The 11,170-nt window shown below is 34.2% G+C and overlaps 1 long non-coding RNA gene across 1 annotated transcript in view; it reads right to left on the bottom strand.

Annotated features, from left to right (window-relative positions):
* Positions 1 to 11,170, bottom strand: part of LOC111085121 — a 20,504-nt gene that overhangs the window by 3,229 nt on the left and 6,105 nt on the right. Inside the window, exon 2 of the long non-coding RNA XR_002609966.1 lies at positions 10,097 to 10,103. This is a non-coding gene — a long non-coding RNA (uncharacterized LOC111085121). The remainder of the gene's footprint in view (positions 1 to 10,096; positions 10,104 to 11,170) is intronic.

The following is an 11,170-nucleotide window of genomic DNA, read 5'->3' as shown; positions in this document are numbered from 1 at the left end:
ACATTTCCTGGAGTTGATATCATATGTACATTCAGGTGAAGATGGTATGATCCTCATCCTACCCTCACATGGATATTGGTACCCAGTGGATGAGGTTTTGGATGTAGTTGACTTATCAAGTACAGTTCGAGGTGCTCTAGCCACTCTACACCATGGGACACATCCTCCATTACACATTTCATTACGTCGGATTGAGTGTATCTGTTTCTCTGATTATGATCACATTACTGATCTATCTTCTCCCACGCAGATGTTCTACCTTCATATTCTGCCATGTTTTGATCCCACCTGTTCATTGCAAAGAGATACCTGGTTCAGAAGTGGTGTAGTGCCCCTCAGATCATCTGATCTTTTTCTCTGATCTCCAGGGGTGTCCTTCTGATGCTTTCAGTGGATACGCTTATTCTGCCCTCCTCTTTTTCAGTGTTGGATTCAAGCTAATCTTATGAGTGGAGGGAAGGTACTGTATTGGAAGTTATAATTTTCCTATATGAAAATGTATTTCTGATAGGTACTTCCCTCTTCTCACACTTCCCATCCTTCCTCCCCACACACTTCCAGTACTCACGTCCTTGGCCAAACTTCGAAGTGATAGTACGGTAGTGGTGCATAGAGGGAGTCACATGATAGTAGTACTATCCTATTGGTGGAGAGTTCACATATGATGGTTTGCATGAGAGACAGGTTGGAACTTTGGATTCCAACAGTGGGAAGTGGAAGGCTTGTGGCATGCATTTTTAAAAAAGTTTGCAAATAGAGGGGAGCAGAAACTGGGAAAAGCTAATCTTGCGAGTGGAGGGAAGTACCTATCTGAAATAAATTTTTGTATAGGAAAATTATAAATTTAGGAAAATGTTAGCTCCTGTCTTTTCTTTGCTTTACCATCTTCATCCTCCTCATCTTGCAGTCCTTCCTGATTTGGGCCTGCATACTGTTCTCCATGCCCTTACCCTTCCTCTCTTTGACCCTTTAATCTCTCTTTTTCCTTCTACCATCTTTCTCTTAGGTCCTTCTTTTTATTTTTTGCCTGTGGCTATAAAAAATATGATGTGTATGCCATTGCTGCTTCTCATATTTTTTCCCATCCATTTCTCAATATTATTATCTTTCTGTTCCAAATCATTTTCTCTGTCCCAACCATGTTGTTTTGTTGTTCTTTGACCTATTCTGCTCCTTTACACAGTTTATGCTCCCATTTATTTATTCTATGGAATTTCTCATTGCCCCAATATGTGTCACCTATTACTCTCAAGTGATGGTTACAGCACCTCATCTATTTAGCCCATTCCTCATTGGGTGTAGATTTACAACAACTCTTTCACATCTCCTCACCAACTACATCACCTTATTTTCTCTTTGGCTCTTCACTTCCATTATCTCTTGGATAAGTTCATGCAAACTGTCATATGGACTACCCCATTTACTTTAATTTCACATTTTCTTCATCTTCTAGCGGTCTCTTCTTCTTCCATGTATCAACATCATCTTCTAAGGTATCATATTGGAAGTTAATATTTTCCCACACTGAAAGTGTATTTCCAATAGGTACATACCTCGATTCGCACTTCCCACCCATCCTCCCCATTTAAAGTGTGTCATTTTTTGCCTAATCTTGAAGTAATGGTTATGCTCTACAATAATGAGGGAGTCAGCTGCACTAGGAGGGTGTGTTGCACGCTACAATGCAGCTATACCACGAATAAACACATGATGTTAAATGGTAGCCTTAAGGCTAGTGGTGAGAAAAAATTGTGCATCTACAGGGCAGTACAAATCGAGGAAAGCTATTATGTAATCTGAAGTAAGTATCTGTTGAAAATACATTTCAATGTAGGAAAATGCAAACATTTATTTTCACCAAAATAATCATGCTTCTGACACTAGTGCTATAATATATGCTATTTTAACTGGCTTGTTTTGAGATACTTGATAAAAATGTCAGGTCCAGGTTAATTAGTTTATTTCCTCTAAAAATCTCTTACAGGCAATGTTCAGCTTAACAGAACTTGTAGCCTAAGTTCACAAACGTTTTGAAAGAAGTTCCTTTCTAATGGAATTCTGCCTATCTTACAAATAAACTTACAGTTACAAAATGACTTTGCTAATCAGTTGAGTAACCTAATATACATGATAACTGTCACTACAAACACTAAACTGTATCAATCACCAAATACATTGCCAAAAAGCATTTTTTCATGTAGAAATTCTCAAATCTAAAAAAAAAGTATAAAAATCGAAGGATGTGATAAACCTTATGTATAAGGAAAATCAGATTCTATTTAGTTATATAGAATGTCACTTTTGTGATGCTATTTTCAAATTAAACACTAGTACACCTTCTACAGTATAGAATGAGATTCAAATAACTTTGTATCCCTAACAGCACTTTCACATTACAAAGAGTACAGATGGCCTATGCTGAATTTAGTGGAAACAAGTACTGGTACACTAAGTACAATAAACATGTTTTTTTGGATTGTTTGGAAGTTCATGCAAAGCTATGTGAGGGTTATCTGCACTAGCTGTCCCTAATTTATTAGTGAAAGACTAGGGGGAAGGCAACTAGTCATCACCACCCACCGTCGACTCTTGGGCTACTCTTTTACCAACAAATAGTGGGATTGACCCTTTCAGCCATGGAGGCATTATAATGAACGGTGGGACGAGGATTCAAACCTGCAACCCCTCAGATTGCTATTTGAGCACCCTAACCACCTGGTCCTGCCAGGCACAATAAACATGTACTTTAATAAGTTTAAGTATGGATGTGTAATTTATGTTGATCTCTCTATATAAATAAAATTATAACTCTATGCACACTTTTGAACTATATCTATACGCATACACAGCTACAATTTAAAATATACATAGGAACTTATTTCTGCAAAAAAATACAGTAAATTTAATCCAATCCATTAGATCTGTTTATACCTTTTTTATTAGGAAAAATGGAAGTTCAAAACAATCATAGGATAATGTATGCAACTCATTTCAGATAAGTCTTTAAAACCTTTATAACTGCTTAATAATTTATCAATTTACTGCCAAAATAGTTGATATCTCACCTTTTTCTAGGAGATCACTGCCTAAGTCACTTTCCATTGAATTTGATGGTACCTGCTAAAAAAGAAAAGATTTTGAAAATACTGATTCAGTATGTTATTACTTTCATAAATAGTAAACAAAAGTTTCTTCAAAAATCAAGTAGACCTTTGATTTTGGAGTACATGCATATATCAAACATAGTAGGGGGTAAGGTGTCTATTTGGTGTTTAGTGTCTGAACCCAATATAAAGGATGTCCATAAAGTCTGGAATCAATGTAAACTTAATATATTTGAAACATTTTTTTATTAATTTTATGTTTTATTCTTTTTTGTTGCAGGTTTATGTTGTCCATATGTAATAATCATGTTATTAAGCTTACAAGATCACATTAAAATTATCCTGTTGTGTGGGCGTCAAGGATGGACACAGAGAGAAATAGCTGCAGAGTTCAATAACAAACATCTGGAAAGAAATCCAGTATCTCAATCATGCTGTATCATTTACAAACATGTTTTGTACTTGGCGGTGGTCATTTTGAACAGATATTGTAACTATGTCTTTAAGTAAAATATGTTTCCATTGATTCCAGACTTTGTGGACACCCTGTATTAGCAAAACTGTGATCAACATGAAACCCAGTTTCATCTAGGGCTAATTGTGAGAAGAAAAAAAAAATGTCCCTACACTCAATTTCTAGGCCTAAAAAAATCCTTAAAAATATCTTCCAATAAAAAAATATACAAGTCCTTATGAAGTCTACTTTTACCAAGATTTGATAGAAACAAGCAGTATATAATGATGAAGTTCCTCCATGGGTTTTGTGTTCACAACTATACTATATACAGTGTAGTAATTTTCCTCAAATATAAGTCTAAAAATACTTTTCTTTAATGGTATTATTATATATATTTTTTTTTCAAATTTGATGCCAGTTCTGAACAAATAAAAGAGGCTTGTCAGATCTTACTGACTTTAGTGATAATGTTAAGCTCCATGACAACACATTTTCTCTAATTTATTTTTGAGGACCTGTTGTTTTAGCAATTTATATTTTATGTTCTTTATATCAAGTGGCTTTTTTTATCTTCAGAGCTAAACTAAAAAGTTTTGTTATTTTCACAGTGATTTTCAGATGGCCAATTCATTACTGGGCAGCTAATAAGATAAATGCAACACTGTAAATTAAATCAAATAGAAAAATTTTACTAAACAGGTTTAATGGAGCTTTGTCGAAAACCACCCACTGGCATAATCATAAAAGTTGCTCAGTTTATGTGATGCAACAAGTATGTTTAATCACTACTTCTTTTTTTCAGAGTTGGAGAATGATCTTTTTGTGTATTAACTCAAGATCATGTATTTCAAAGTACACTGCTGTGGTGAATTATTGAATATTATTATATTTTGAGTTAGCCTGTTTTTCCTTTAAAGATGTTCTTCTCATATGGTGACTTATTTCAGTCAACATCACCCATATGAGTATAAATTATATATATAATCCTTGAACTGATTTAATTGAAGGAAACAAAGATAGTTATATATTTATGATGGTTTAGTAATTAGTAGTCAACATTTGTCTAGTTTGTTTGTTTGTTTAGTTTTCTTAAGCTGAACATGCTTCTTCTGGATAGATGAATTTTTGGTCTCTGACATCTGTATACCATGTAAGGATTAGTCTGGTTGATACTAGGTGATTTCAGGAATATAAATTATGCAATAACATCATTGTGTCTTTGGAATTGTTGTATATTTAAGTGTGATGATTACTTCTGCCAGTACAATTGACTATTATATTTCTCATGAGTAACTGATTAAGTTGGTTAATATTACATCCTCTCTTAAAATTCTCTCTTTTTTTCTTACCAGATCAAACAAAATGTTTTATTTTAAGAGAACTGAGGTTTATTAAGAAGTGATTATTTGCTTTATAAGGATCACATATGTTCGATATGTTTTCTAGTTAATTCTGGTTCTAGTTTACTTTAATTTCAGTACATGTATCACACCTGCACTTTTTTTTTTATCTGTTGTGTATTTCAATAGTGTCTTGACACTCTGGATGTTGTTATTACCCTAAGAATATCATGTTGTAGCTCCTGCTCTCATGGAATCTTTTGTAGTTCTGCAAGCTGTGATGAGATTGATTGTAGATAATTAATAAAGGATTAATGTTTCACTGTGTTTCTCTGAAGAAGAACAAGGGATGAAGAAAGATTAATTTTAAATAGCATCCCTGTACCCTTGGAGTGTGTTTTGAGCCAATGTCAAGTGTGCATTTGAGTTGAACTTTTAGGATGACTGCTGTTGTGTTAAGTAGATACAGATCCCTAGAAGGTTTATACCATTTGATTGTGATCTTGTAGATATTTATCTCCATTTTGTGCATTCTGAGTAAAAGCTACATTTAATAATTTAGAGGAAAAATAAGGGTCTTCAAAGATATACTTTATTTCTGAAGCATACTTACCATCCGCTGACATTTTAGCTATATCTCGATCTTCAAGGTTTCTACCTCTTTGCCCATCTATGCATTGAACTCACTTGCTCCAGTCTTTTATACCCCACTTGAATCCCTTGGCAATATTTAATTTGCAAAACTCTCCACCAACATCAATATGCCCCCTATCCAGGTATTGTATATAAGCACCTCATTCAGATAATGTAATCACATTTTCTCAACAAAGTGTTCGGCATGGGATTCTATACAGGAGTGCTGTGATTATTAATGTTTTTCAGTTGTGACTTTCAACATTGATTTCTGTTTTATACTGTGAAAATTTAGTTTATTTTCATTTATTTAAAAAAAATTGCCATTTTTTGGGCATGAATACCTGATTTAATGTTTCCACCACAGAGGCTAACCAGACCTCCCCTATTCCACCCCTGCTATCTTTCATTTGTCAACAGTCGGGGGAGGGACCACTCTCATTTGAGGCTGTTCATGATATGATCCGTTGTGAGATGGAGACATATACACAGACCGGGGAGTTCTGAGGCAGCTTTTGCAAATGATCCTGGATATGCTGGGGAGAATTGGACTCCCCTTTTTCTGGGTCCTTCATTTACCAGGTTGGCCTCGACAGAAGACAATCTAGATCAACCACCTCCTGCTCCTTTTCTTCAGTTGGTTACATGAGTTTGTGAGGTTTGGGGGTTATTCCATATTGCTTTTGAGTCTACTCCTTCCTTGTTGACAGAAAGGATGGCAAGTGACTACTTAGTTTTTCCTCCTTCTCCAGATATTGCTATTCATGCTGGGAGATTCGCTAATCAGTTACATGAAGGGATAACTATGCCTTGTCCTCCATGTCTATCAGAACAGCATGCCTTGGCTTTTCACTCCCAGGATGAGGTATATTTAGATTTTCATTGACTGGATCTCCTTTTGGACATATGAGGTTCCAGAATGGAACCTGCGATCACCTTAAACAGATCACAATTTTCTTGAATTTTTCTGGCTTTCACGACAGTCCTGAGATAGTTATCATCACTCCAGCTTTTGTCTGAAGCCTATCAGTGTTCTTCTCACCAGCTTGAGGATGAGATGGGACCTTTGCTAATGACCTATATGATCAGATTGTTGGCCTCAGTTTTTTCCTTAGTTTCCTGGCTTGTTTGTTGCTGGGACTTATTGGGTAGAGATGCCTTGTTGGAGAGTGTTCATCTATCATCTACTACCCTCCGGGAATTATGGGAGGCCCCTTTTCTTTGTCCCTTGTTGTTTGCTGGAGTTCCAGAAACCTAGCCACCAACATTGGATATAGGAACCTTAATTCCAACACGGAGTTGTGGAACCTCAGCTATCTTGCATGTACTGTTCCACCCTTGATATCGATATTTAGTTGTGGGTGAAGAGCATACCTGTTCTGGATGCAGTTTGGTTTTCCCCCATTTGGGTACCACTCTTATCATGGTACATCCAGATTCTACACAGACGCTTTCTGTACGGACAGTGCCCTCACCAGCCCCTCCACCTTCTCAATGTGGGATTCTAGCTAAAGTGTCAGCAGATGGTAAGTATGTTTTGGAAGATAACATTTTCTTAAATTGAAAATGTATTTCCAATAATATTTACCTCCGCTGACACTCTCCTGCCCTTCCTCCGCACTAAGAGCCGGTGTTAGTGTTGGGAATGGCTTAAGTCTTGAAAAAGTGATTAAATTATCTTAATGAGGTGCTTATATACATATAATTATATACTGGATAGAGGGCATATTGATGTTGGTGGAGAGTTTTGAAAATTAGATATTGCCATAGGTGGGCAAAAAGGTAGAAACCTTGAAGATCAAGAAATAGCTAAAATGTCAGCAGAGGTAAGTATTATTAGAAATACATTTTCAATTTAGGTAAATGTTAACTTTCAATATCTATATTTTTTTCTACAAAGTCTTTCCCTTTTTTTATATTGAGAAGCCTAATTTTAGGATTCATTCTGGGTTGTGTTGGATATATAAAGTATTTTCTCAATTACGATTTATCATCTTATTTACATTTTGTTAAAGTGAGTGGACTTCAACTTGAGAGGGCAGTTTATTTATAAATCTGCCATTTCTGAAAAATAAACCTCATTTCAGATCAGCTTTCCTAGCATTACAGAGTGAGCTGTTCATCTCTTGTTGTATGGCTCAAACCATTTTTATACATAATCATAGAGTCTGATGTAAAGAAAAATTAAATTCTTCCCTGTTGTGTCTAGGAATTTCAGAAATCAACAGTTTCTTAACATGCACAATCATTCACTGTCTGACTTTCTTAATTTTTTTTCACAAGGTTTTAACTACAAATACAATAACTTTGCTTATGTACATCAATGTGTGAACTAATGATTAATTAATTAAATAAAGAATATTAAAATTCATAGAAAAATCTATTACGTTAGGTCATTTGCAGTTTTTTCAATAATGTTGTTGCTATGGAAGTTGCCTAAATGCAATATTATTTCATGATAAGTCTTGAAAGTAGTTGCATTTGTTTAAGTTTTAAAGATCAAAACTGTAAAGAGCATAGTATGTTAATGTTCAGAAGCAAGATCTGTTAAGTTCAACTCTACCTTGTTCTTTATAAAGACATGTTAGTCATATCTGTGATCTTGAGATTGATTCCTTGATTTTTCTCATGGTAGACAATACTAAACAGATGCTATTTTATTCAAACATTTGAATATCTTTCTACAAGATGAGAGGATCATTGGAAGATGTTTCACCATTGCAAAAATCTTTATCTCATATAGAAAAATTTAGTGGATGGGTTCTGTTTATTCTAAAAAATTTGGAATATTGTATGTAACAAGCTTGTTACCTAATTTGTGCATGATCTTTCAATATGAAAGTGATAAATGTTGTGTTAATATGTTCATTTTGCTATATCTATAATTCTTTATCTAGATATTGTCTGACTTTGTGTATAAGCTGTCATAACATTTTAGTGGTAAACAAACAATACTGTATAAGGAAATGTCTAAGTAGTTGCTAGACTTTTCATTTACTTGCAAGGCTTAGTGTCTGCACCAAGGTCCCTCATTATAAAAACAAGATATACAGCAATTGTAGTTTCTGTTTTCATTTAAAAGATGTTTTAAGTGGAGGTTTTGTATTGCATCTGAAAGATTGTAACAGAGTTCATCCATCTCGTTTGAGGATGACATTCCAGCCTGTTAGTGTAGTTCTTTCCATTAGTGACAGTTAGCTTAGGTAAGTTAGAATTAAGGAGGCTTTGTCATGACAGAGAACTGTTACATGAGACATTGAAATAGTTATGTGTATGCAATGCTTAAAACTACAAAGTTGAAGACTAAGTGAAAAAGAGATTGATTGGTTAGTTAGCAACTGGAAGATGGTTGATTGATAGCTCAGTGAGCATCTGTAAGATGATTGATTGGTAGGTTAGTGAGCAACTGGAAGATGGTTGATTGGTATGTTAGTGAGCAGCTGGAAGATGGTTGCTTGATAGGTTAGTGAGCAACTGGAAGATGGTTGCTTGATAGGTTAGTGAGCAACTGGAAGATGGTTGATTGATAGCTTAGTGAGCATCTGTAAGATGATTGATTGGTAGGTTAGTGAGCAACTGGAAGAGGTTAATTGGTATGTTAGTGAGCAGCTGGTAGAGGTTAATTGGTATGTTAGTGAGCAGCTGGAAGAGGTTAATTGGTATGTTAGTGAGCAGCTGGAAGAGGTTAATTGGTATGTTAGTGAGCAGCTGGAAGAGGTTAATTGATAGGTTAGTAAACATTTTTTGTTTGTATAATGAGGGCAAAACTAAAACTAGGAAGAGAAGTTTGTTTTTGAGCTATGTTCCCTGATTAATGTGTAATATAAGGGTTCTTTTTGTTCAGGTATGACAGAAAATTATTGAAAAGGTTTTTTGTTCTGTAGTTAAATGGGAAAATTTCCTTGATGGAATGGGCACAAAGAGGGGGTTTAAAGTTGATGGCAGAAATACGATAATTTTTAAAGGTCTTTTATGTCATGTGTGGTTTGTATATAAAAGTTGCTTTTTTGATAAAGATAGAGTTGTACAATTTGACACGTTCAAAGTTAGTTTCGGAAGAAAGGTTGGCCCTGAGCAATCAGAAAGGGAAACATTGTTAAATAAACTTGTCAGAACAAAACAGATCAAATAGTCATCATATGTGCTACATATTTTTTTATCCCCTGAATAATGTTTTCCCTGGTGAGATGGGTCATTCATTAAGCACGTAATCAAATGACATAAAATTAGCTGGTATGATCATTGCTAATAGAAATATACCAGTTTTCCTTGGGTTATGTGTACTCTCATGTGCTGTTTCCATATCCACAATTTTGGGTTTTATGTCTACCTATTTTGCCAGGATAAATAGATTTCGTATATACAGGGGTTTTCTCTCTCTTAATAGGTTCCTTTGGTACATTTTGCTCTTTCAGCATTTTTTATATATAATTTGAAATATTTTTTGAGATGATCCCTTTTAGAATATGAAGTTTTCATCTCGTTACACTCTTCATACATACGTACATACATATACCACCATCCCCCAGTGGCTTAGCAGTAAGTTTGAAAACTTGTAATACTAAAAAACTGGGTTTCAGTAACTATGGTACAGATAGTCCATTCTGTAGCTTTGTGCTTAACAACAAACAAACCATACATAAGTAGGTAAAATTCATGTAAATTTCTGATCACATTTTATAACTCATCATAAAAAAATCAAAACAGATGGAATTTTATACATTATTCTTCAAATGCATTGAGAAAATTGACTGACAAAAATCTGTATGTTACGTAACTTAATCTTCTTGTAACTTGCACTAACCTTCAGTGTCTTTGTTATTGGTTTTAATCATGAAATTGGTTTGTTTCTAAGTGGCTTGCTTCATATTTGACACATAACACACATTTAGGAATTATAATTGCACTTGAAAAGGCTAAAATAGTAATATGGTTATTCAAGATTTTGATTTAATGCTTGTGGGTTTCTTGAAAATATTTTTCATATAAACGTTCCACTCAGTGCATTTTTTACAAAGTTTTGTGAAATATAACTCAAAGCCTTTATTTGCAGGGTTCTTCATAAAAATTTTCTGATGCTTATGTTGTTTTCTTAATAGAAATCTAGTATTTTATTTTATTTGCTATTTTGAATCATAACTAAATTTTGTTTTAATATATGTAAAGACTGTGCAATCCTATTTCATCAGTGCATATAAACTTAAATATCATAAGAAAGATATATACTTTGTTACTCATAGAATTTATGAAAATAATTGACAAAGGCACACCATTATTATTGGACGTGGTTTTAAGCTTGGATAATGTACAATCTACACTTTGAAGAAAGTGATGAATATTGAGCCAATTGTAAGATTAAATGGCTATATCAAACAATAGCACACTAACGAATGTTAAATAGTAACAGGGCATTAATAGTGTATACTCTGGAACATTAAACAGTAATAGGGAAGTAATAGTGTATACTCTGGACTGTTAAACAATAACAGGGCATTAATAGTGTATACCATGGAATGTTAGACAGTAATAGTGTATACTCTTGAACATTAAACAATAATAGGGAAGTAATAGTTTATACTCTGGAACATTAAACAATAATAGGAAAGTAATAGTTTATACTCTGGAACATTAAACAA

This window comes from Limulus polyphemus, unplaced genomic scaffold (genome assembly GCF_000517525.1).
Source record: "Limulus polyphemus unplaced genomic scaffold, Limulus_polyphemus-2.1.2 Scaffold245, whole genome shotgun sequence".
Lineage (NCBI taxonomy): Eukaryota > Metazoa > Arthropoda > Merostomata > Xiphosura > Limulidae > Limulus > Limulus polyphemus.
Note: the sequence above shows the minus strand (reverse complement) of the source record. Positions and strands in the feature narration are given on the sequence as shown.